Raw genomic sequence first — 26,748 nt, 5'->3', positions numbered from 1 at the left:
TCATCTCAGCAGTGAGTGGAAGTTAACCAAAATCAAATGGCATCGTATCTCCATTCCCAAATGGCCCACGAAGTATTTCCAGATTCAGCGGAAATGAATCGGCATGTGCTTCTCTTTGGGATGCTCTGTGCTCTGAGGCCGTCGGCTAGAAGGGGATCCACAGAGGCTGGAAGGCAGCCCCAGCTGGTCCCCAGCCTACACGGTGGGCAGCTTCCCCATGTCCTGGCCCACCCACAAACCACAGCCACTAGGCAGGCACAACAGGAGCCACATTCAGAGGCCACACTGGAAGAATCGCCACCCTCGACTGCTCGGGCTCACCCCTCCCCGTGCCTCAGTCTCCTGTGAAAAGAGGTTCCACCATCTCACCTGATGGTTTCCCTGGGGGAGGGGTAAGAGGATGGGAAGGAGCGAATTCTAATTGATCAAACAGAAAAGCATACAAAGGTCAAAACTTTCTTCTGGAAACAACATAAGGAGGACTTGTGCTGGCAAGGGAGGAAACCCAGAATCCAGCAAAGACCAAGACGCAACAGAAAGTCTCAGGGATTTTGGAAACTCACAAGGTTTCTTCCCCTGAGCTCGTGAGCAAACTGGGAAGGGAGGCGTGGCCGTACTGAGACTTCGGTCTGTATCCCAAGATCAGCATATACCAGTGAAGACTTGCACAGAGTGGTCCAAGGAGATTAGGTTTCAGAAAGATGGCTATGATGCAGAGAGATGAGGAAAGACGGGGGCCCAAGGAGAGACAGAGCTATGCTGGGTGTTAACTGAGGCCAGGAATGGAAAGGCTTTCTCAAACGGCTTCCTCAAGGTTCTCAAATCCCTCCTTTCAATTATTTATTCCTCTAGAAGATGCCCTAAGGTCCAGGCATCCAAGAGTCTTTGTGCCCTGGGATGTCACATTATCTAGGAGGAAGAAAGGACTCTGGAATGAACAGGGTGGATTTGAATCTTGGATCTGCCCTTGACTTCGTGCAAGACACTTCAAATCAGTATCTCAGCTGCCCAATCTGTAAAATGGGGCTGAAGTTGGCCTCTTCCCCAGGTTCATGTGAAGATCAATGATCTTTTCCATTCAGTCTAAGGCACACAATAAGTGCTCAATAAATGGTGGAATATTAGTATTGTGTCTTTAAATCCACAGCACATGACCAATCATCAGCACTGGAAGGAATCCATTCCAGTTTTGGAAGAAAACAAGACCCAGAGCAGTAGAATGGCCCAAAGTCCTAGAGTTTCATTGATAAAGGAGCTGGGATTCAAATCCGGGTCTCCAGACCACTGCCCCATCTTCCCAGCAGCCTCACTCCCGGGCAGACTTGACCTTCAGGTGTTTCAGTGAAATGACTGTCCTTCATCATGCTTTCAGATTGTGTAAGGTTATCAGGCCTGAATCCAGCACCTTCTCACCTCTCTCCCCTGATCACGGCCCCATCTTCTCTCTGTCTGGAGCATCTGCTTCCAAGTGCCGTCAAGACGGAGGCCAGGAGGTGCTGCAGGGGCCACTCAGTGGAGTGGGTGGATCTGAGGGGAGAGGAGGAGCAGCACTGAGGATGGGAGGGATGTGAAACATTCATCTTGTCTGCGTCCTCTCCCCCGGGGCTTGGAGCCGGGCTGAGGGATGGACCTGTGCTCTGTCAGCGGGGCCTGTCCACAATGGATGCGGAACCTGGTAGGATGGTGTCGGCAACACTTGGTGAGATTCATTTTCCTGCTGCGAGGGGAGAAAAATGTGGCCTCCGTGTCATCCATCTGCTCTGCGGCGAATTGGTAAACAGACGAGCCTCACTGAGAGCAGCGTGGAGCGGAGCCCAGCTCATCAGGCTTCCTGCGGGGGCTGGGAGGCCAGGAGAAAGCACAGGGATTTATTTCCTTGGGTGCCCACGGCTGGGAGGACTCCTGAGTGGGGACCCACTGTGTGGGACCCTCGGTAGGATCACACGCACCTTCAAGAACCAAAAGTTAGAAAGTGGGATGACTATGATTCCACGTCATTATCATGCAAACTGCTGAGATGGATCCAAGGGGAAGACACCCAGGCTCCCCCACGTTCCTAAAGCCCCACCTTCACCCATGCAGTCAGTCCCCTGCACTGGGCTGCCCCTCTCTCCATGTCACTCTTGGGCTCCTACTCACAGCCAGTGCACCAGTCACTTCCTCCAAGGAGCCTTCCCAGATTCTCCCAGCTTTATCTCCCAGCACTCAGTAGCTATCTTAGGTAGCCAAATAACTTGTATTCCTCCTCTGTCCACCACAGCCATATCGTTTCTGAACCTTGTTCCTCCCAGCTTCCCCTGTAGTGAGTCACCTGCATTCCAGGGCAGTCAAGGACTGGGCGAAAACATTCGTGAAACCAAAGTTCACCATTGCCCTCCCAGGTCAGAGGCTACCTCTTGGCAGGCTGTCAAATGCTCTTGTCAAATACCTGGTGCTTCCAGGAAAACAACCAGATACTTCAAGTGGGGTCTGATTCTTTCTTCTCCTGGCCCTCCCCAACCCTCCCATTATTTCTTCCTATACAGCCTTTCTCGAGTCTTTGTCAATAATCCTTACATCTGTTCTCAGCACCGAAGCACTTTCTTACCCACCCTCCTGTCTCCTGACCTCACTTGCTAAGAAGGGCTACTATGATGAGTAATAGGATGGATTCCAAGTGTTCTATTCCATTTAATAGATGGGAAAACTGAGACAGGTCTTGCCCAGAGTAACACAAAGTCAAAGCAGGGACTAAGGCTAGATTTATTCTGAACCTTCAGAAGCAATCCCTTTCCACATTTTTTAAGTTCCCAGCCCCAGCATGAGACCCCCCCTGGCTGCTTTGTCACCAGCAGGAACAGGGCCCACTCCAGCGCTCTCTCTCTCTCTGCTTTCCCACACCCAAGTTTACACCAGGACCACTACGACACCCTCCTACCTGGCTTCCCTGCCCGGCTCTCCCCAGTGCAGCCTTTGGCTTCAGAATCACCTCTGATCTGTATCCGATCGTCGTGTTGCCCCTCAGTGAGGCAGCCCTACTCCCCCCCTTCCCTGTAGGCGTCCTCTTCTGTAGGGGGCGTTGTAGAGATAAAGCTTACGCTGCCCCAGGTGAGCGGTCCTTGCAGGTGCTCCAGGCCTGCCTCCTTGAGCACCCGTGCCCCCTCCCCACTGCTAGGACCCTCCTGAGGAAGCGGGGAGGGCACTATACACACTAGACTTTACCGAAACCCCCTGGTCTTACCCTAACCTCTATCTCCCAGCCCTTCTGCCCCATGATTCACCAGGAGAAGGAGCATCCCAGGGAGGACCAGGAGACCTGGGCTCTCTCATTCAGTGCCCCTCTTTAGCCAGGCATTGGACTGCAGAGATGGTGGGGAGGTGACCACCCAGCTGAGCCCCCAGGATCCACAGACCTCCCATATGACCTTGGACGAGCCCCCTCCCCTCCTCATCTGTTAAGCAAGAGGGCAGAATCCAGGAGATCTTAACTTGAGGTTGGGGGCGTGGACCCTTTAGAGAAACTGATGAAAACCATGAACCCTCCCTCTACCACTTTTCTATGAATACAAAGTTTCATACGCTTCTCAGAAGGGGTTGTGGACCCCTAAAGGCCCGCCCATGGACTCCCCCTTAAATCTCCATGGAGGCTACTTCAGAAGCCCTTGTGAGATGGTCCCTAAGGACCCTTCTGGCTTCAGCTCTCTGAGATGCACCGCTTGTGTGTGCTCAGGCAGTCAGGAGATGCCCCCAGCCCTGCCCCCTGGTGGCAAGCCCCAGGGAAGGCAAGGGGAGGGGGCGTTTCTCCTCTCATCCTTCACCTGGGGTGTTAGGGGAGCCGGCATGGCCATCACTCATGGAGCCAATCTCTGGCTCCGACACTGGCCCGACCCCACCCCCGACTCCAAAGAACAAAATTAAAAGAGATTTGTCCTGGAGCTGCGACAGCTCATCTCTCTCTCGTCAGCAGCAGCGATGAGTTCCTGGGCCAGCGGCTCCAGGCAGGGATTGCTGGGTGAGCGCCTGCGCAGAAGGCCGAGAGCCCATCTCCTTGGCCTTGGTCCTCCTGCTCGCAGCAGCCCCCACCCTCCAGCCCTCTTCTCCTGTCCCACTTTCAGCCAAGGGACATTTTAAACGGATTCAATTTAAAACTTCGGAAGCAATCCCTTCCCACATTTTTAAAGTTCATTAAAGTTCATGGCCCCTGGCGTTTGGCTCTGGTTCTCATTTGTTCACGCTTTCGTTCAACAAGTAGCTCAATTTGTCACCTCTTTGCTGAAGCTTCTCGATCCCTCCAAGCTGAATTATGGTGCCCTGCTTGGAACCATTGGAGTGTGTGCTTGCTTGAGGCATCTGTCCTCAGAGCGAGGGCTCCAGCTGCTGGCTTTTCTGCCTCTCCGAGGATGGAGGGTGAGCTACTGGAGGGCACAGACCCTTTGGATTCGTCTTTGCAATCCTGACCTGTGCTTGGCATAGAGCACGTGCCGAGATGTGGACCACAGCTGATCATGGTCCACCAGGTGCCCAGCACTGTGCAGGCCCCAAGGAGCTGACCAAGAATGATGCATCGAGTAGAAATGACAGGTGCAGAACCAAACAAAATGCCACTGGAACCAGTGCCACAATAGGGGTGGGCGCCCCCACCTCCACACTCTGCCCTTTGTCTACTCACCCTACCTCTCCAGCCACGCTGAATCAAGCTCCCCCAACAGACAAGATGCCTAGCTTGCCAAGATTTCTTGGCCATCACCACCTCTGTCCAAGACACTGGGGCCAGAAGAGAAAGCTTAGTGTCAGCTCTGCTCCTTGAGAGGAGAGTGGAGGATTGTGGGAAATTCCCTCATGGCTGTTCTTACAAAGGATGGGGAGGGGGCTGGTAGAAGGGAGAAAGGGAAGAGGACCATTCTGCCGGTCTGCCCCAACCATTTGCTTACTTTGGCCTCACTGGTGAGAGAATATTATCCCAAATGTGATGGGGGCAGCAAATTCACTGCAGGAAACAACTGAAGCCCTCAGAATTGAACTTGGAGGACCTGCCTTGGGGGAGCTTCCTACCCTCTCCCGTGAGATCTCCTCCTTTGAGGGGCTTGCAACTATAGCAGAAGTCTAGACCGAATCATGACCGCCCTCGAGGTCTCAGTTCCACAGGCCCCCAGGATGGAACCACTCAGACCCAAGCAAGACCCTGCTCTGGGTCGGCAAATGTTCTCAAGGTGCCAGATAGCACATATCTCAGGCTTGCAGGCTCTAGGGTCTGGTCTCTGTTAAAACAACTCTCCTCTTGTAGCCCCAGAGCAGCCCTAGACAACACCTGAACAAGCAGGTGTCGCTGTGCAGGAATACAACTTTATTTACAAAGCCAGGCAGCTGTCTGCTGGAACTCAGGTATCATATGCATGCATGTGCACACACACACACACACACACCGTAAAGAACACATGACTTCTTGTCACTCAGAATTATTATGCTCAGGGCTGGCACATTATAGCCCCTAATCCTAAGCCCCTGCTCTCGTGATTAACACTGTACAGGCTCCAGGGAAATGGATCTTCACATCTTTTGCTCTAGGTTTGCAGAAAAAAAGACGATGGAGCCAGAACGCCGAGAAGGTCTCTGGGAACTGCTACCGCCGACGTCGGGCTCCACTTGATGGAATGGAGAATGCGGGGCACGTATGAGACGCAGAAGCCCTTCAGTAAGAAGATGGATTAATTAAGCTTTTCAAATCCTTGCTCTTAGATAGCATGAATGGAACAGATTCTTGAAAAACAAAGCATCATTTCCAAATAATTCCAAGTGTCCTTTTCTAGCTGTCTGGCTGTTCCAATTAATGGTTTGGGAAGTACTCACAATTATTAAGTTATCATTTGTAGTATTTGCTATAGTTGACAGGGCAGCAAAGGAATATTTTGCTACAGTCCACAACTCTTATTAATTGTAGGGTATAAATGTAGGTCTACATGTAAAAAGTATGATACTGATTCATTACATTAACAAAAAACTGGACTTTTAACACTAGAGTTGTGAACAGTTTTTTAATAAAAGTATTTAATAATCCTTAAATATTTTTGGAAATATTATAATAAAATTTCAGCTTTATTTAAATAATTTTGATTAAAATTTTATTTTCATGAATTATAATGTGAATCACACCTTTTAGTTTTAATAGATCATTTTTTTTTAATGGAGGTACTGAGGATTGAACCCAGGACCTCATGCATGCTAAGCATGCACCCTACCACTGAGCTATTACCCTCCCCTCAATAGATAATTTTTAATACTATATTGGAAACATATAAGAAAGAAGGTTAATTTTCAGATTTTTTTTTTACTATCACTTGAACTTCAATGTTTAATGAAAATATATTCAAGTTTTGTACACTTTGAATAAAATTGCATTTTATTTTTTAATTCTTTAGCTGACCTGTCCAATAGAAAAGCCATTCTCTGCCTATGACAATTGAGCACTTGAAATGTGGCCAGTTTGAACTGAGATCTACTGTAAGTGTAAAATACACCCTGAATTCTGGAGACCCTGCATGAAAAAAAGGAACATAAAATGTGACATTAATAATGTCTTATATTGATTACCTGTTTAAATAACTGTTTGGACATCATGGATTGAATACATATATTATTAAAATTAATTTCACCTACTCATTTGTGCTGTTTTAAATGTGGCGACAAGAAAATTGTACACGTGATTCACATTTGAGGCTCATGTGTTTCTATCAGACAGGGCTGCTTGAGATTACTACTGTCAAGAGAACACAAATTATATGAAAATCCTGATTACAGCGACAAAATCGATGGTTCTGCTGACATCATGGCAAGAGAAATAAATCTTACAGAGTAAATATGTGATCATTTAAGCATTACGCATTTCTTTTTTAATGTGACTGTAACACTGTTTTGTTCTATTTTTCTCGTGATTTTGATGTTATCAAGTTTTTTGTGGTTGCATTTGAAGGATAATTTACATGCCGTGAAATGCCTTCATTTTAAGGACACAGTCGGAGGAGTTTGGATCAGTGTAAATCCCCGTTCTATCAGCCGCCTAATCTAGATAGCAGACAACTCCATCGCTCCAGTCAGCTCCTTCATAATCCTTTTCAACCCCAGGGGCAACTGATTTTCTGATTTTTATCACCATAGATACATTTTGTCTGTTCTTGAACTTCACGGCATCAGAATCACACGTTATCTCTTTTGCATCTGGCTTCTTTTCTGTGTCTCTATTTTGTTACTCATCTAGACATCAGCCCCCACCAACAGGATACCAGGACATGCCCAGTAATACTTAAATTCTTTGATATTGGCCACCTTAGCTCAATATATTCTTTGCAGTTTTGCCACTATGAAGGTCTACTTGCCAAAGGAGGCGGATAAAACACATTTTATTTGCCAGTCTGATCGCTGAATCAATGACGTTTAAGTATGCGGACCTGTGGTACCTGGGCCTCCTTGGTACTCTCGCCCTGGGCCCTGCAGACTGTGGGCATGGGCTGGCCGAAGAGGGAGCAAGAACAGAGGCCAGGGCTACCAGAGAGCCTTCAGGCTACCAGATGGCCTGGTGGGTGGGACAGTCTCAGGGCGGTTTGGGAAATCTCTTATAAAAGAGGCAAGTTCAAAGGCGGAAAGTTCAGGGTGTGCAGGAGGCCAATGAAGGGAGGGGCAGAGCAAAGGTTCCTGCGGTTCCAAACTAAAACAGGCACTGCTCATTCAACGGACAAGTACTTACTGAGCATCGGTTGTATGCCCACAGTGCGCTGAGATCTGGGTTCTAATGGAGAAAAGGTAAATAAAAGATGTTCCCTCTGCCCTGGAGCTTACAGATGGGTAAGATATAATCAAATAGTCACATCCATAAAAGACAAAACCTACAGGATCAGAAGATAAAACCTACAGGATCCAGCCCAAACTTTCTAGACAGACATCCAAGCCTCGTTCCTGCTGCCCCCTCTGCTGGAGAAGCCCTTCTGGCTCTCTCTTCCACCACCCGACTCACTCACCCAGGCCCAGCTCCGAATGCCTCCCCTTTGAGAGACCTCCCCTGGCATCTCCCATCTGAATTTTCAGCCTCTTTCCCTGTGTGCTTCAAGTTGGGTGGGTCATTTGTCTTTGCATCACTATCTCCCACCACAGGGTGGGGGCAGAGGAAGAAGAGTGATGAGCTTTGTAGGCTGCGTTTGAGACCTGGTTCCGCCACCTAGAAGCTCTATGACATTGTCCAGGTGACTTACTGTCTCTGAGCCTCAGTTTTCTGATCTGTACAGTGGGAACAATGATAGTTACTTTGTAGAGCTTTTGTGAAGATTAATTATATCTACAGCACAGATAGACACAGAGTAAATGTTAGTCCCCACATATCCCCCCCCCATGCCTCCCACCTTTGTTTGGAGGCCCAGGACCCTCCTGAAAGCAGAGTTGACCACCCTCACCTAGCCTCACAGCCTCTGCATCCAGGCCAGGCAGAGCAGATAGGCAGCTGGAATGGGGAGTGAGGGGGACAGAGACAGACTGGAGGCTCAGGGCTCCTGGGTTCCCTGGCCCAGAGAGCAACTCAGTGGATTGGTTCCCATCTGTCTTGTGACTAAGGGTAGGGAAGAGGTGGCTTCTCTTGGCAGGATCCAAGCATGGAGGCAGCCATCCTCCCTGAGCAGAGCAGGTAGGATCCAGGTTGGCACTGCCAGGAGCACTGCCTGATGCCACTTCCCAAATCCCATCTTCTCCCCATTCCCAGAGTGTAGCCACCACGCTGCCAAGAAGCCTGGCAGCCCCTGGTCCCTCCGCTTCCAGAGCAGCCTGGTACCTTGCCAAGCCAGCCACTGCGAGTTGAGGTGCCCCTGCCTGAGCCCCGAGACTAATGTCTCATCCATCCCAGCACCAGGCTCCGGGCTCCCAAACTTGATCATGAGCTGTCCCGGAACAAAGCCCCAGCCCCAGCGGAGAAAGCAGCGCTTGAGTGTGGATCTTGAACTCACTACTCCATCTCTGACTCATTCTCAGATCTGGGCTTGTACGTCCCTTCTCCATGTCCACTCTCTCATCTCTAAAATGGAAAGAATAAGCTCTGGCATCTCTACCTCCCGTGACTCTGTGATTGGGAGATGAGACCATGCAACAGAATGCATTTTACACATGGGTCCGCTTGGCTGTGTGACCTTAACCAAGTTGCTGCCCTTCTCTGTGCCTCTGTTCTATGAGGCAGCACTAGGCCGGGATGACTCCAGTGCTCCCTCCCCTCCCCACCCACATCCCCATCTCAGGGAGGAGGGAGGGAGGGAGAAAGGATCTGCTAGCAGCAGCTGCCTGGGATGAACATTAAGGCTCTTCTTTTTTCCCTTAGGGAAAGCCAAGGCTTGAATCTCACATACTCCCCATCTCCAGCCATCCTCAGAGATGTCCCAGGGGAGTTCCTGTGTCCTGGAGGAAGTCCAGGGCATTCTTGTTCTGAGTGATAAGTCCCCGTCCAGATGCCAGCTCTCCTACCAGCAACCAGCCTTAGCTGGGCCCCTCCCCTCCCTCCCAAGCTAATTCTCGCCGTCCCTGGCAGCTCTGCTTGGCAGCTCAGACCTCCACACCTGGCCCAGCTAGGTCTCTCTCCTTCTCCTGTCAGCCCTTCCCTGTCCTTCCACTTCTGCCATCTTTTTTCCACAGTCATTACGTCCAGTGGGGATCCACTGCCAGCCTGCTAAAGTCCAGGCACTGCGCTGGGCATAGGGAACACACAAGTGAGATGCAGCCCTGCTCAGTGGCACCTATGGACAGAACTAACCCCAGGGATCCGAGGACGATGTGCTATCTTACGTGTGTGTAGTAACAGCTGGCATTTACTGAGCACATAGGTTCCAGGGACAGGGCTGAGGGATTTACAAGCATTATCCCACGTGGGTGTCATTACTTGAATGAAACAGTCCCATTGTCATTGTAGAGATCTGAACACTGAGGCTCAGAGAGGTTATCCTCTCTCTGCCAAGACGTGGCAGAGCCGGAGTTTAGACCCAGTCTGTCTGATTTTAAGTCCCTTCCTCTTTGCCCACCGCCTTACAACACAACGCAGCCAAGCGAGGAGGAGACATCAGTTATGCCTGGGAGCGTCTGGAATGCTCAAGGGAGGTGATGTTCCAACAAAGATGGGAGTTGGTAAATGAGCAGGACTTTGCCGAGCAGGCAAGGAAGGAAAGGCATTTCAAGCAAAGAGAACAGCATGGACAAAGGCACAGAGGTACAGAAGTATATGACTTCCAAGCTCTTAAGATGGCCAGACCCAAGAGAAGTCAGAATAATGGGCCGTGACGTCCTCTTGTATCACCACCCCTCCCTTAAACCAGTGAGGGGCTGAGGCTCAGAAGGGCTCCACCCCCAAAGCCAGGCAGCCAGAGCTGAGTGTGGGACCCCAGCCCCGGGCGTCCAGGCTGGGGCTTTTGCTCCCAGGTCAAGCTCTTTCTGTTTCTCCCCTCTTTCCTTCTTTTCCCTCCTCTTCTCCCTCAGTCCCTGCAAACCTTCCCTTCCTTCCCTCCCCATCTCGACCTGCCTGCTAAGGAGGCTCCCAACCTCCCGTCACCACCGAGGCTCCTCCTGTCCATCTCCTACACCTGGCCTTCCACTAGCTACTCCTGTCACCTCTAGTGTGCTTTGTCCATAATGCAGAGAGCACATTCCTCAGCCAGGGGTGAGGTTGCAGGAATCATTTTACTGTTTCAGGTAGAGTGCTCAGCCACAAACTGCTCACCAACAGTTACAAGCAGGTCTCAGATCAGCTGCTCAGTTCAGCCCGATTCCAGGTTGTGCACCAGTGCACACCCCACCCACCCCACCCCCGCAGGTGATGCCCTGTCACTGGGGGACTTCCCATGCAAATATGCAAATGGGGGCCCCTTCTCTGAGCTCTTTCCCTAGACCCTCATCCTCTGGTCATTCACCTCCCAACAGATGATAATGCAAATAATACTTGCCAATAGAGATGCAAATTGTTTTCAGAGGAATGCAATTGATTGTTGTTCTGTGAATACAGACTAGATTTGCCAGTTTTTGCATCTATTTGTAAATTCATTTCAGGATGCCTTCTTTGACTATATACAGGAGGTACTTTGAATCCTCCTTTGAACAGGTTGTAGCATCTCATGGGGTCCCTCACTCATTAATGAATTAAATATAATCTTTGACACATGTTCATTTTATTTCGGTATGATAGTCATGATGGTACTTTTTCAAAATTAATTATCCTTTATTACCCCAGCAGCCAGCCTGGCATCTGGAAACGAGGATGGTGGGGGTTAGGGGCGGGGCGCCCCTGGTGACAAAAGTGTGCACCCCCAATGGCTGATGGGCCCCCCTAATGCTGCTCCCTGCTAGATGTTTCCTTGTCATCCCGCATGGCTGGCGGTGGGCGAGGGAGAGGGGAGGGGTCCTTGTCATTCTTCTCAACAGCCATTCTGCTAAGTTTTTGCTGATGGAAGCGTAGAAAGACTTCAGTGCTCCCTCCTGAAGGGAAGCCCCCGCCCCACATTCTGAGCAGAAAAGGGCCTTCTTCCCAGCCATGCTCAGACCCGGGGGCTCACAGAGCAGGCCTCTGGAGAACAGGAGCTCAGGCTCTCTTGCTGGGTTCCTCAGTGAGCCACTCATTTAAGCAGCCTTAAGTGAGCACCTACTATGCACCTGGTGCTCTGCGAGGAGCGCCAACCAGGAGGGCTCCCCCTGTTGGTCTCTCTCAACTTCCTTGGCCTCCGCCTTGCTGTCACTCATGTCCCAACGGATCCTGGCTTTAGATGGGGACTTTAAGTAACCAGGGAAGCCCTGTTCCCACCCCCAGCCCTCCCAGCAAGCCTGGCCCAAAATCCTTCTGTGGGAGGCAGGCCTCCTGGACTCCAGGTCAGCTGACTTGCCTCAATGGCCACTCCCTTCCCCGGGGAAGACTTCCTTACAGTGGGGCCTCCTTCCCCAGTGAGGAAATCAGCACCCTCTCCCCACCAAAACGCCTGGGTCTTTAGAGCCCCCGGTGGGGTGGGGTTCAGTGAAAAGAGCAGCAGGCAGCGGGTCACACACCCATTACTCTCTGTGTGGCCTTCTGCGGGGGCTTCGCCTGCCCGTTTTCCCACACGGAGCACGAGGACGGGACCAGGAGAGCCTGTGAGCCTGAACAAGGACCAGGTGAAACCCTTAGCCCAGCACACAGCCCGCTCTGAGTAAATGCTGGCTGCTGTCACTGTCGCTATTAATTATTAATCCCCCCATGAAAGGCTAAGTGGGGTCAGCATTGTTAATTCCATCCTCTAAACTGGCAAATTGAAATCCAGATGATAAAGAGATTCAAAATGTCTCTAAATGCAAGTCCAAGTACAAAGCTGGAAAGCAAGAACCGGGGACCCCACCCACCCCAATTTGAATTCCCCTCCACAATTCTCCAGGAAGGAAAAAGGACGGGACCATTTAATGAGCCAGTGAGGCAGGAGGAACATGTTGGCTGCAAAGGCCTGGCCACCAAAATCCCAGGAGTCCTGTGCCCTGTTTGCCATGACCACCTTGATATCGTTATGGGGCCACGTAGGCAGCAGGCTGCTCCTGGCACTGAGGCTTAGGGCTCCAGGCACCCCCGCCATGGAGTGTGGGGGCAGCAGCTCCTTCACTCAGGATGCTCACCCACCCCCACCCTCCTCTGTGGGCATCAAGCAGGTCTCCTGGGAAGCAGGTGATCTGAAAGCCCCCATGGAGGCTCATTAAATAGCATTTGGAGGCTCCAACCGCCAGCCCAGAGATGGATAGATGGATGGATGGATGAACAGAATGGAGCCAGATCTTCCCAGGAAACCATAGCCCCACCTCCCCACGCCTACTCTCTCCTTTCAGTCGGGGTAAACAAGACAGGGCTCAAGGCGGGGTCAGAGCCCAAGGGGGCGGGGCTTAGATGAGACCACCTCCTATTATGGGCTAAGCACTGTGCTAATTATAATAGGCAACAGGTGACTCTCAGGTGGTGCTTGCTCTGTACCAGGCACCCGTCCAAATGCTTTACATGTGCTATTTCATGTAGTCCTCACAATTACCATAAGAGAGGAGTACTATTATTACTCCCTTATAGAGATGAGGAAACTGAGGCACAGAGAGGATCAGTCCCTTGTGCAAGCTAAGCACCAGGCCTGCAAGACCTCATTAAATTGTTCTCACAAGTCTGTGGTGTAAGGGACTATTCTTATCACGATTTTATAAAGAAACTGGCTCAGAGAGGTCAAGTAACTTGCACACGATCACACAGCTAAGAAGGAGGGGGACTCTGAATTAGGACACAGCTGGTTTTAGCCACCTGTACCCAAAGCTCAGTCATATTACCATCAGCCCTGGGATGTGGGTGTATCATCCTCAATCCTGTTTTCCAGAGGAAGAAACCACGCTCCAGGGGGTGAAGTGAACAGCCCAGGGCTTATGACTAGTTAATCAGGAGCAGGGCCAGCCCATCTGTCTCCACACGCCAAAGACCGTTTTCCAGGAGGCCACACACTCCTGCCCGTGTGGAGTCCACACCTTCCCCATCAGACCAGGCCCCCCCAGAGTTAGCAGCTTGACGCCGCTCCACTTCCAGAGCTTCCTGACACAGAGGCCCCAGCTGGGGGGTGCTCAGTGGAGACAAGATACTTTCTGGGGCCCAGGTCTGATCACACACTCCGCAGGCTTACAGGCGGGGAGCCTCCTCTCCCTGAAGATCTGCACTGGAGACTGGAGGGAAGGCAGGGTAGTGAGGGGAGACCTATTTGAGGAGAGCCTCATTGGACCTGGTCTCAGAGGAACTTCAAAGCTCCACCCAGTTCCCAAGAGCTTCCCCTGGAATCCTTGATCCTCGGGAGCCCTTCATGCCCCACTTAAGATCTACCCTCTTTCTCACAGTCTCAGGCTGAGGACAGTGAGCCTGAAGGATGCACTGGCTCCCAGTGTCCCCTCTCAGTGCTGCTGCCCAGCCTTGGGTGACCTTGGGTGGCAGACTCTTCCACTTCAGGCTTTGTCTCTGCTGAGGAAGCAGAGGGTTCCACGTTGAAGTCTCCACTCAAATAGAGCCATGAGTGGACCCACCCCGGGGAGGCAGCCAGGCCCAGGACACCCAGGAGCCCACCCCACCAGCCACTCGCATGGCCTTGCACTGAGGTAGGAGACACGTGGTAAAGTCCCTTATGAAGAGGAGCTGCCCACAGATGCCTGGGGCCCGATGTGGTTGTCTGGACAAAGCCTCCAGTATATAGCAGGAGAGATGGGGAGTGGGGGCGTGGAGACAGCGACAGAGACCAAGAGATGGGGGAGATAACTGACAGAGAGAGAGGAGGAGAGATAGAGACAGAGATGGAGACTTACAAAGACAGAAGCAGAGAAAAAGATAACAGAGAGTGAGCCAGAGAGACTGACGGAGAGAGGAACAGAGAGAGACACAGAGACACACCTACAAATCCAAATATAGCCCTTGAGGAAGACAGGCAGTGAGGACCAGGGGCTCCAACAGATACAGAGAGGAAGGGGGAAGGGGAAGGGGGAGGGGAAAGACAGAGCAAGCTAAAGGCATACTTAGAAAGGAAAACAGACAAGATGCAGAAGAGACAAGCCAGACAAAGGGCAGAAGCAAGAGGACTGTCAGGAAGTGAGGAAAAGGAAGGAGGGCGATGGGAGAAGGTGCAGCCGGCAGAGCCCTCGCCCCGTTGGCCCTGCTGGCCCCACCACCCACATGGTTCCTGATTTCCTAAAGGCATGAGAACGATAACCATTAATCTCTATAAATAATTTTATCCACCGAGCCTTCTAAATGGGTTCTGTGTCTATGAAAGCTTTTAAAAACCATTTGCTTCGTAAACAGGCCGATAGCAAACAAAGGCCTCTTCCTAACAGCAGGAGGGGAGGCTGGAAGACCAATTAGGCTGAGGGGTAATTAAAAGGGAGAGTATGTCCGCTAGCCCCCTGCCCACCTTCTTGCCTCAGGGCCTGGGAGGCAGCTGAGGCAGCCTGTCTGGAGTGGACTCTGGCTCTTCAGTCCATTTCCCACCATGGTCCTCTCTTGTGGCTCAGTTCAGTCAGTGCCTGCTCACAGCCACGCCCTCGGGCTGGGAGGGTCCCACCTCAGCCACTGCCCTGCACTGAGTCAGCCCACCCACACAGAGAGGGCATCTTATTCTTAACAGAAGCCTGAGGGAGCTGAAACCTTGGTACTGGTATTCCTATGTGTTTAGGAAGTTCTTCTTTGTCTCTAGCCTGAGTCCCTCATGCTTTCCATGCTCTCCAGCCTTTAGACCCGAGGTTTCCCTGGTCACAGCTGTCTGAAAACAGACTGGGCGACCTCTCAGATAGGGAGTTTCCTATCCCTGACTCTAACCCTCCTTCCAACTAGGGCCCCTTCTGTGCCCGCCTCTGGACTGGCCCACCTTGTCAATATCCCTTCTGTATCTTCACTCAGAGCTGGACTTGCCCAGAGAAGAACCGTCTTGCCCTTTATTCTGCCTGGTGTGAGCTCACTATTTGCTAAAGCTTCCCGGTCTTTATCACTCCTGCTGGCGCAGCCTTGGCTCTCAGGACTCCCAAAGCAGGATGCCCCCTTTGTCCCTGTTTAAGCTTCATCTTGTCAGATTCTGGTCTTTGTGCCAATCAACAGAGATCCTTTTGGATACGATTCTATCACCCGGCTTATTCGAAATCCCTTCTGGTCTCCATTCAGCCTCCAGGGCTGGGCTCAGGGGTGCTCCTGGGGATGCTCTGCGTATTGCTGGGCACAAGGTCCCTATGTCTCCCCTTAACTTCAGCAGTGATCCATGTGTGGGCTGCTCTGTCTCCTTGAACTGCCCACTGCCATCAAGCCCCCCACTCATGCTACCCATGGTGGCCTAGCTGTGCCAGAGAACCGGGATCCTGGCTTCACAGACAGGCCCCCGCATGGCCCAAGGTGGTCCACTGGTGCCGGGGCACCTCCAACCAGCCCTCTCTGACCCCTAGGGCACCCCCCACAGTTCCCTGACTCAATGAACTTAGAACCCACAGAGGCTCCAGGTAGCAAAGGGGGAGCCTGTACCTCCCACCAGCTGTGATGAAGCAAGCGCCTGCCCCTCAGATGTCCAGAGGCCACAGAAGGGAAGGCCACAGGATGATAGCTTCGTTTCTCAGTGCTGGTACTTAACAGCTCTCAGCACAAGGTCACAGGTTGACCAGGGATGTGGTATCTGTGGTTTCCCAAACTTCTCCTGTGTGAAACTGAACAGAGAGGAGCAGCCAAGGACTTCAGCCAGCCTTTCCCTGAGTCCTGTGTCCCTTCCTCCAAAGGAAGGTGGGCAGAGCACAAGTCACTGGCTAGACCTCATCCTGGCTTGACTCTGGGAAGAACAAATCACCCGGCAATAGCCATCCTAACTCAGTGTCATACATAGTGTCTACGATTGTCAATTTCATGTGACTGCAGCTCTGCCATTTAGCTGGGTGACCCTGAGAAAGTTACTTAACCTGTCTGAGCCTCTGTTTTCCGAAGTGTAAAATGAGAGCACTGCCGCCTCCTTACAGGGGTCACCTGGGCATTTACTGAGTGTCCACCGTGTCTAAGGAGCCACGGAAGGACTGCTTCATCCCAGCCCCACAGAGTGGATGCTCCAGGTTCAAATCCACTTTCCAAAACCCTTGGAACCAGATTTTTGAAAAGTACTTCAGCGCACATTGTTTATTTCACGATGCCTCCAGGGGTGCACCCCATAATCAAAGACATTAATGTATCTGTGGAGAAACCAGTGACTATTCACTTAAAGCAAAGTGGATAAACTGTGTTTACAGCTTTATGTCAGGTCAAGTTTTGTCACCAAATGGGTTTTGAAACAAAGCTCCTGAATGGCAGGTGAGGAACGTGGACCCAATTTGTCGTCCCCATTTTATAGATGAGGCAGCAGATGCCGAGAGGGTGAGCAGGGCTGAGGTCCGTCTGTCTGCATCCAGGACCTGAGCCCTTACATGGCCACCTCACATTTCTGAGGGCTCAGTACGTGATTTTGGCTCTCGCCTCCTACCCAGTGCTTTCATATCGGGGCCTTCCTTCCGTCCTGGTAACCTCCCAGGGGCAAACTGGGAAGACTGAATGCCTGCAAACAAGGCATTAAGTCCCAGACTGGGGAGCGACTCTTGCAGCAATACAGGGGTTTGTCCTTGCTGTCCCCCGCCTGCCTTCCTAGCTGGCCTCTCTTTCCAGCCCAGTCCCTTTCCTTGGACAGTGCCCGCCCCCCCCCCCCCAGGCCTCACTCACGCAGGGTCAAAGGTCCACTGCATCTCGGTACCCATGGGGGACAAGTGTGCTTCCTTGTGAGCCAAAGGCAGGCATGCAGGGGGTGGGACGAGGGCAGAGTGCCCTGTCATGACAGAGGGACTGTGGGTCAGTGGCGTGGCTTCACGGCACCCTGGAAAAATCTCCACACCTAGCCTCCCATCCGCAGCCACCCGACCCCAGCCCCGGCAGGGGGAACACTGCCAAGGGTGTAGGCTTGAGACGTCCTCCCGCCATGCCTGGCCTCGACCCCAGTCTACAGGCAGCCCCTTTCCCCAGGTGCCTCCCCCAAACTTGAAGGGTGTCAGGTTTCCTAGGAGTCTGTGTACTGCGCTGTTCCAGGTTCAACCACCCCATGTCTGCTCTGTGGCTGGGCTCCCACCCTGAGATGTGTCAGACGCGTTCTTTCCCTGTCGCTGCTGTAACGCACCCTGCAAGCTTGGTGGCTTAAACATGTTTATTATCCTACGGCTCCAGAGGCCAGAAGTCTGAAAGGGGTCTTTCTGGGCTAAGACTAAGTTGTCAGCAAGTCTGTGTTCCTTTTGGAAGCTCTCAAGGAGAATCTGTTTCTTCGCCTTTTCCGGCTTCTATAGGCTGCCCACCTTCTTTGGCTTGTGGCCCCTCCATCTTCAAAGCCACTGAGGGCGGGTCCTCACACTGTGTCGTTCCAACCTTGCTTTTGCCATTACATCCTCTGCCTCTTCTGCCTCCTCCTTCCATATTTCAGGACCCCGTGGCTCTTTTGGGCCCATCTGGATAACACAAGGTAGTCTGCTTAAGGTCAGCTGATTAACAAATTTAACTCCATCTGCAACCTTACTTCTCCTTTTCCATGTAACGTAACATATTCACAGGTTCTGGGGATTAGGGTGTGAACGTCTTTGAAAGGCCATTATGCCAAGAGCCACAGAAACCAGGGAGGCAATGTGCTGAGAGGGAAGGGAGTGGGCTGGAGAAAAAGGAGGTCTGAGCTCATTAATTTTTCTGCCACTCACTGCTGGAGTGACCTTCGGTAAGTGACTTAATCTCTCTGTGCTTCAGCTGTCTCATCCATTCAACAACTATGGGTGGAATACCTAATATATGCTGAGTCTAAGCACCAGGGATAAAGCAAAGATTTCCTCTCATGGACCTTTCGTCCTAGTGGGAGGGAGATGGAAAAGAACCAAATCAACATTTCAAGTGTCGGGTGGTGGGAATAACTGTTATGGAGCAAAATAAGCAGGGGGTGGGTAAAAGGACTGAAGGGTAGGGTGAGATGCTATTTTAGGAGAAGCAGTCAAGGAAAGCTGCTCTGAAGAGGTGACAGTTGAGCTGAATGAAGTGAGTGGATGGATACAGGCCTGAAAATGAATATTGAGGGGAAAGACCTTCCAGGCAGGTGGGAATGGTACATGCAAAGGCCCTGAGGCAGGAGTGGGCATGGCGTGTTTGAGCAGTGGCAGAGAGACCATGGTGGTAAAAAGAAGAGAGTTGCAGGTGAGAACCTTGGTGAGGCAATGGGGGTCACAGTAAGTAGGGCCTGGCGGGACATGGGGGGCACTTGGGGTTTTATTTCAAATAAGATGGTCAAGTTGAGAGTAAGTCAGGAATTAATGTTTGTAAGAACACCTAGCACGGGGGCTGACATATAACAGCAGCTTAATAAACTGAAATCCTTAAGCTCCAGGAAGACAAGAGACCATGTCTCCTCAGTGAGTCAGAGTTCCCTTGGGCAGAGCTGCGTCTCCTGCATCTGACGAGGGCATCCCCTTGGCAAAGCATCTCAGACTCTGCAGCCCGGAGCCCAGCCCTCTCCCCACAGTCGCCAGTACCACCCACCGTGTTTGTGTTTGCACAGTGTTTCCTGTAGCCCCTGTGGTTCTGTTAGCTTTTGTTGCTCCTTTATTAATTGCCTTTTCTGTCCTTGGGATTATTTGATTTCCGCTTAATTGCTTAATGACAGCAAGGTTTATTTTTGTTCTTTTCTTTCCCAGAGGTAGGGCGTATGCCGGAGAGTGGGTCGGGCTGACTGCTGGGGGGGGTCTTCTCTGGGGTGGCCTCTCCTCTCCTACCTGGGCCCTCAGGCCCCGCCCTCCAGAAACTCTCAGAACGAGCGGTGCCTGACAGGCAGGGGAGCCAACGGTGACCGCCGAGGGTAGAAAATGGGCCCGTCACACAGCTCAGTGACAAAGCAAGTAGCAAAGAAAAATCTCTACAGCATGATCCCAACTCAGTTGAATAAACGCTAAACAAACACACAGAGAAAGATTCATTCTTCCTACAGGAATTTACAGAGAGTTTCTGTGCCTGTTTCCCTCTGGTTCCCAGAGATACAGGATGTGATTCCAACATGTGAAAAAGATAAGGCCCTGCCCTTGTGGAAGTTACATTCCAGAGGGAGAGGTGGGTCATAAATGAGTAAATCAGCAATTGGGTAATTCTAAATAATAATACATGCTGTGAAAAAAAAAATAGGGAGCAATAATAAGGTCATGACCAGGGAAGACCTCACCAAGAAGGTGGTATTTTTTGAAACAAACCAAAGTGATGAGGGGCTAGTCATGTGATAATCAGGGCGAGATTGATCCAGGCAAAAAAAAAAAAAAAGGCCTGTGCAAAGGCCCTGAGGTTAGAATGAGCTTGTGTCGTTGGAACAGACAGAAGCCTGGTGTAGGTGGTGGTGGGAGGGTGGGGGAGGATGAGGTCAGAGAGGAAAGCAGGGGCCAGGTCAGAAAAGGTGTCAGAGACAGCAAGACCAAAGTCAAGTTAAAGGATAGGAGGCAAACTTGGGGCCACTCACAGGCTTGGAGGGCCCCAGCACCACGGAGACAGGAGACTTCAGCCAGAGGTCTGGGCTGGGGACAGGGTAGTGGTATCCAGATTCTAGTGGGAGAGGGCACTGAACAGAGGATAAGAAGTAGCTGGAAGCTGTGTGTGTGTAGCCCCAGGGGACCCTGCCAGGTTAGGACAGACAGGAAGTGGCCTCCCAGGATGTGAGCAGAGTGCCAGCTCTGCAGACTGGATGCTCATGGCGGGGAGAGGGAAGGGTTAGGGGAAGAGGCTGTAGCCTCTAGCTTGCAGGACCTGGGCCTCTAGGAATCACTTCTTTGTGCACTCATTTATTCAATGAGCACATATTAAATGCCTCTGAAGTGCCTGGTGAACTCTCATCATTAGGGATGGACAGTGAACTTGATGGACTAGGATCCTGCCGCCCTGGACCTCATAGCACGGCAATGAGAGCTATGTCCACTCGACCGACCTACCCCCTTGAGGGGGTAGGGGGAGGGAGGGAAGGAAGTTCTCTAAATATATACAAGGTGCCAGGCCTAGGCTGACCTCTAACATTCACCATAGCATTTAATCCTCACAACAACTCTAGGAGGAAGTAGCATCAGACATGACTTATACATGAGGACCCTGGGGCTCAGAGAGGTTAAGAGATTTGCTCAAACTCACACAACTGTAAGTGTAAGTGATAATTTGAACCCAGATCTGTCAGAATCCAAATCCTGGGCTCCCTTGAGACCACCACGCTGGAGGCTGGAGCGGGGTCTTGTTTCTGTGGGCTGGGCTGGGCAGGGATGAACCATGGATGGCAGGTGATCACTGGGTGTGTGGATGGGGGGCCGGCTACCTAAGAATGACCATACTGAAGGGAGGGGTTTGCTAGGGAATTGGACAGAAGGTGCCCCCTTCACGCACGTGATCTGGGCCCAGGCCCTACAAGGAGCACACAGCAAGGCTCCCTGAGCTGTCCCCCAGCCCTTGAGGCTCTCTCTCTGGGGACACTTAAGGACTAAATTTTGGGGACTTCCCTTCCACTACATTGGGGCTTCCGAGGCGGCTCAGAATCTTCAGTCTCACACACACACACACACACACACACACACACACACAGTCTGTTATCTCACAACCCAGCGTTCAAAGCCCTGCCTAACCTGGCCCCAAACGCTTCAGGTTCATTTCTTTTTTTTTCCCTAACCAAAGTATAGTCAGTTACAATGTGTCGATTTCTGGTGTACAGCACAATGTTCCAGTCATGCATATACATACATATATTCGTTTTTATATTCTAGAGGCTCATTTCTAACACCTGGCCCCTCCCAGCACACAGACTCCATCCTGCAGCAAGCCAGGGGTCTCAGCGAGGGGTTGCTGGTGGCCAGGAACACATATACCCACTCATACTTACTCCAGGGAGTTTCATGGAAGCACACAGGACACCTTGTGTGGGGGCCCCAGGCATCTCTCTGCTCCCTTCTGCTCCTCGCTGCATGCCAGCTTTCTCTGTTTACCCACAGCCCCTTAACTCAGGCTGGCACCAATTTCTGCTCCCGGGATAAGCTTCCTGTCAGCTCGCCTGCTCACCACCATCCATCTGACCAGTTCTCAGGGTTCCAAGTCCCAGGAGCAAGGCTCTGATTGGCTCAGCAAAGGACAAGTGTCCGTGACTGGTCCAATCAGCTGTGCCGACAAGAGGTGGAGTTGTTTGGACAAAGGATTGTCCTGTCTAAGGGCCAAGAGTCTCTAAGAACAGGCGGTGAGCCTAGACCAATGGTTGACTTTGGGCCACTTCCTATTCTTCAAACAGACAGATACCTGCCAGACCTTGCTCCTGATGTCTCCTCTACCTGGAGCACCCTGCCCACGGATCTCTGTGCTTCGTGGTCCAGACCAAGTTACTTGACTTCTCCAGCCCTCCTATTGGGCAACAACCCCATACCCAACACCTTGGGACAGCCCCTTCCCCAGCTCGCCCACCGTGGCCTCTTCCAGTGATTCACTCCTTGTTCATCTGGGCTCCTCCTCCCCACATCCACTGACTCGGTCCTGCCCAGCCCCAGTCTGCACCGGGTGCAACATCCCAGTCTGCCTCCCCACCCCGACCCCTGTGCCCAGCACTGATAGTCAAACAAACTGAATAGGGCAAAAGTAAATGCACATTCTGGGGACCCACTCAGGCCTGTGAGGCTGACTCATTGGGGAAAACCATCTGCCGGGCTTTCCTGCAGCAAAGCATACTCCCCCTCTAGACTGAGAAGACGTCTGCTTGCCAGCCCAGCCTCCTAACCCCCACCCACAGACCAGAACTGTTTGGCCGGATCCTTCCAGCGGCCCCCATCTTCCTCAGTCTCCCATTCTGGGGCTCACTTCCTCCCCTCCCTAACACCTAATCCGAAACTCTCAGAGGGTGGGGGTTACACTCCTACCTGCAAATAACCTGTGGGTTACTCCCTACACCTGCAAAACCTTTAAAACAGAGATTACAGTCAAAATGCTTAGATGCTAAAAATAACTATCCCGCCCTCCCTCATCCCCTTTGCCTGCAGAGCAGGGTCTGACTTGGACTTTGCATTCTAAGCCCATCAATTTTTTCCCCCTCTCTCTTCTTTTTTAAACACAGGGTAATTTAAATCCTCTACTCACAGATGGGAGGTTTTCAACTTTGGCACTAGAACTGGGGTTTGATTTATTTATTTTTTGATCCTCAGAATAGATTTTGGTTTTTTGTCTCCCAGCCAGAGGGACCCCCTGATCCTCTGGGCTGAGCTCAAGCTTTTATAGAAATGATTGCTCAGACCCAAGAGGAGAGGTGACCCACCCAAGGTCACACAGCACAGGTGGGCTGAGGGCCCAGGTCTCCTGGCATCCCTTCTTTGGCCTCCTCTTTTTTCATTCTGCTACAGATGGTCATTTTTTACAACTTGCAGAAACCATGCACTTAATGAGAAAAACAAGAGGGAATGGGACCAACAAGCATCATCTGAGAGAAGGCAGAAGCCAAACCAGCTCCAACACAGACTTGCGCCACTATGAGGACAGTCCCTGTGTGACCCCAGAGCTGGTGGCTGGGGCCTGGAGAACAAGACTAGAACCACAGCCGCCTCCAGCGCCCCCTGGCGCCCAAACAGGGCCTCGAGCACTAACGGTTAGTGGCTCTGGTGCGTCTGCCTCCCTGACACTCCGGGTGAGGCCGGGATCCCAGGATCCACCCGTTGTTCTGAGTGCTGTCCTCATAGACCCGAGGTCCACAGAGGTCCACCTCGCTAGATACCAGGCCCTTTTCACACACAGTCACACCCAGCCTTCCCAACAACCCCATGAGGCTGGTTCCATTCCACTATGCCCACTCCACAGATGAGGAAGCTGAGGCTCAGGGAAACTCCACAACTTGTACAAGATCACATAGCAGGTATATGGCAGATCAAGAACTAGAAGCTGTCTGGCTCCAGAGCCCACACTCTTCCCAATATTGCCCTCTGATTACTTTGTTAAAGTTCCACAGGCTGGGAAGGAGCCAGGTGGAGAGGATCCAGGTAGGACTGAGGGACCATTTCATCCGCTTAAAAAAAAAAAAAAATGCTGTCTGTCACAAGTGCCTGGGGCCATGCAAATCAGCACCCAGCTGACCTTGCCAACCAGGGTGGACCCCATCCGGCAGCACCAGACCATCAGACGCTCGCCTAGGATCAGGCCTTTCTTCTTTGTCCCTGGAGGCTGGCCCTGCCCGTGTGGACAGGCCAGCCATTCTAGAGCCATTCCAAGGCCAGGACACCTGTATGCTCCAGAACAGGGGTGTGGTCCTGGACCATGGGGGTGGGTGGCATCGAAGTAGAACTAGATGGAAGTGGGCTATGCCAGGGCAGCGGAAGGACCCGCCCCCATTCCAGAAAGTCCTGCACTGATGGAGGAGGGGCAGGGAGAGGAGGAGGAGGCTCTGGCAGGTAGGAAAATGAAGCTGCTGTCTCCTTGGCGTTTGGGTCTTAGGAGGATTCTCAGTGGGACTGGTGCTCACCCAAGTAAAAGCCCACGATCTTGAGATGACTGTCAGGGCCCTGTATGACCTGTGACCTCATGCCCTGTCCTCAGTGTTTGCTCCTCCCCAGCCACAAATGCCGCCTCACCCTTCCCCACATTCCCCAGGCACAGTCCTGCCCCCAGGCCTTTGCAGTTGCAGTTCCCTCTGCCTGCACCTCCTCCAGACATCACGTGGTTGACTCACCGCTTCCCATCCTGAACGCGATCTAGAATTGCAAGCAATCTAGAATTGCAAGTCAGCCCACCATTCTTGCCTTTTCTCCTTAATACCTCTGGCCATCTACTACAGTATATCTTGTCCTAATGGATGCATGTATTTGTCCGTCTGTCCCACGTAAGCTCTATGAGGGCGGGGATTTTGTCCGTTTCACTGTATCCCTGGAGTTTCCGACAGGGCCTGGCACATACGTGCGTCATCCCTGGATGAGGTCTTCAGCTTTCTGAAGGCAGGAGCCAGCATCACCTGGACCACAGTCTGGGATGAGTTTGGAAGCAGTGAGAAGATGTCACATCCAGGCACCTGTAACACCACCCAATTGTGAACAAGTGTGTGACTGAGGGCAGTAGGAGGCAGGCCAGGCCAGGGAGGAAATTTCCACCAGGTGTCCCAATTATCATGGTAATTATAGCCTCACGTTTGTCTCCACCGCAGCATATGCTTCTATTTCATCAGGAGAGTCTAGACCAACACTGAGGCATGTGTGTTAGTGTGCTTGTGCGTGTGCGTGTGCGTGTGCGTGTACGTGTGCCTGTGCGTGTGCGTGTACGTGTGTGTGTGTGTGTGTGTGTGTGTGTGTGTGAAAGAGAGAGAGGGAGATGAGAGGGAAAATTTTAGAAAAACGTATTCAGACTCAACAGGCAGCCACAGACCGATGGCACCCAAAGGGTATGTGCCAACCAGAACAACTGCCTTTTCCCTTCTAGTAAATTCCTCATACGGGCTGTGGGACCCAAGTCAATAAGGAGGTTCTAGGAAAGAGCAATTAAAGGCCCCCAAGGCTGTATTTTCCTGACATCCAACATCTGGGTGAAAAGTGAAAAATCATCATTGTCAGTGTTTTATTTTTCTCCGTACAAAGCTCTAGGTATTTAGAAACATCTGGGTGATGGGCTGGCTGATTCTGCTTTTCATCTAGATGCTCAGCATTGCCTGGATTCAGCCTGACTGTGGTTGCTGTAGAGACAGGTTCAAGCTGAGGAGTGGGTAGGGATGGTGCGGGAGAAGGAACCCATTCCTGCCCTGTGGAACCTTCTGTCCCTTGGCTCACTCTAGTCTTGGCCACCTGCCTCCTCAGCTGGAAGGATTTGTTCTCCCCAACCCCATCACACAGCCCCCAAGTTGCACAGAGCTAAGAGACACTGACGTTTCTTCAACATCTTCCACTGGGAATCAGCTGGCCCAGCACAGAATTAGCTGGCATCTTCCCGCTCTTGGATTATACAAGCAGCGACTGTGATCGAATCTGGCAACCAGGTTTATGAATCAGTCGATATTTATTGCGGGGAACAATCCATCTTCATGTCTGGTCTGTGCACACAGAACCCTGCTCCAGGCATACCCAGAGGCCTTGGTGCTAAATGTTGGAGAGGTCTGGGTGAACACATCTCAGGGAGGGGACAAAGGAGAGGGTCTGACACCATCAAAAAGGAGACAAAATATAATGAGTTGTGTAACTGTTCAGGGGGCAGGTAGCTACTCTGTCCATCCCATGTTTGATCTGTCCTGGTCTGCCCTTCTCAACCCTCTCCCAATCCCCCACACCATCCAACTAGCAAAAGTCAACTAATTGCTATATTATCTGAAGTCAAACATGTTGCAAAATTTTGAGGTAATACATTGCAAACTGAACTGAAAGTGTGTGTGTGTTCTAATAATCTACTCTTTTGTTCCCTCCTCTGTCCATTGGCGCATTAAAGAAACTGAGCCTGACCACCCAAGTTCAGTCTTCCGACCAGAGTCTCCAATCAGAGAGCGGAGGCTGTGACTCAGCTGATGGATGGCCAGGGCAAAGGCTACTCAGGAGTCTCTTGTTTGCATGCCTGCACTGATTGGCTAAACCGCTGGTCCCTAAGGTAGAAGGCAAGCTCCCAGTTAAAGCAGAGGGAATCCAGGTGTCCATCCACCCAAAGGCAGTCAGTTCATTTTTAAGGGCTACGAATCATGGTCTGTTACTGTTCTGGGCTTCCCAGCCTAATTGGAAGAACAGGAGTGAGGGGTGGAACTCAAGATGGGTGGGAAGGAAGACGTAAAATCGTCACCTTCTAGTGCCCCCTTCTCAGCCCTAACTCTGCCTCCTGCCCCAACCATTCCTTATTCCTCTGGTGCTCTCTGCCAAAGCCACTGCCCTTTCGGCACTGTGCTCACAGCCCACCCCCCAGACCCTCCCCCACCTGGAGCTTCTTACAGGAAATACAAGGCACTAAGGGAAATGTTTGAGGGGCTTGGTAGCCCTCCAAAAATTACAGAGCAGAATCTCTACAGCAGGGAGATGAGAGACACCCTGACCCTCCATTTCTCCAAACTTCACACCACTTAGGATCATGGAGGCTGTTCTAGCAGTGATGTTGGGGGGCGATGGGTGGGTTGGGGAGACTGGACCTGGCACCATCTTCACCTACCCACAACGCCTGGGCCTGAAGTGGAGCAGAGGAGCTGCTTTCTTGCCTTACAGAGGCAATAGGGCTGGGGGCAGGCCAGGCAAAAG

At 51.7% G+C, this 26,748-nt stretch overlaps 1 protein-coding gene across 1 annotated transcript in view; it reads right to left on the bottom strand.

Moving 5' to 3' along the window:
* Positions 1–440: 440 nt before the first annotated feature.
* CCT6B (chaperonin containing TCP1 subunit 6B) overlaps positions 441–26,748 on the bottom strand; it is a 254,898-nt gene continuing 228,590 nt past the window's right edge. The window contains exon 20 of the mRNA XM_074343036.1: positions 441–1,840. The gene's annotated coding sequence lies outside the window, so the exon portion shown is untranslated. The remainder of the gene's footprint in view (positions 1,841–26,748) is intronic.

Source organism: Camelus bactrianus, chromosome 16 (genome assembly GCF_048773025.1).
Source record: "Camelus bactrianus isolate YW-2024 breed Bactrian camel chromosome 16, ASM4877302v1, whole genome shotgun sequence".
In the NCBI taxonomy this organism is placed as follows: Eukaryota; Metazoa; Chordata; class Mammalia; order Artiodactyla; family Camelidae; genus Camelus; species Camelus bactrianus.
Note: the sequence above shows the minus strand (reverse complement) of the source record. Positions and strands in the feature narration are given on the sequence as shown.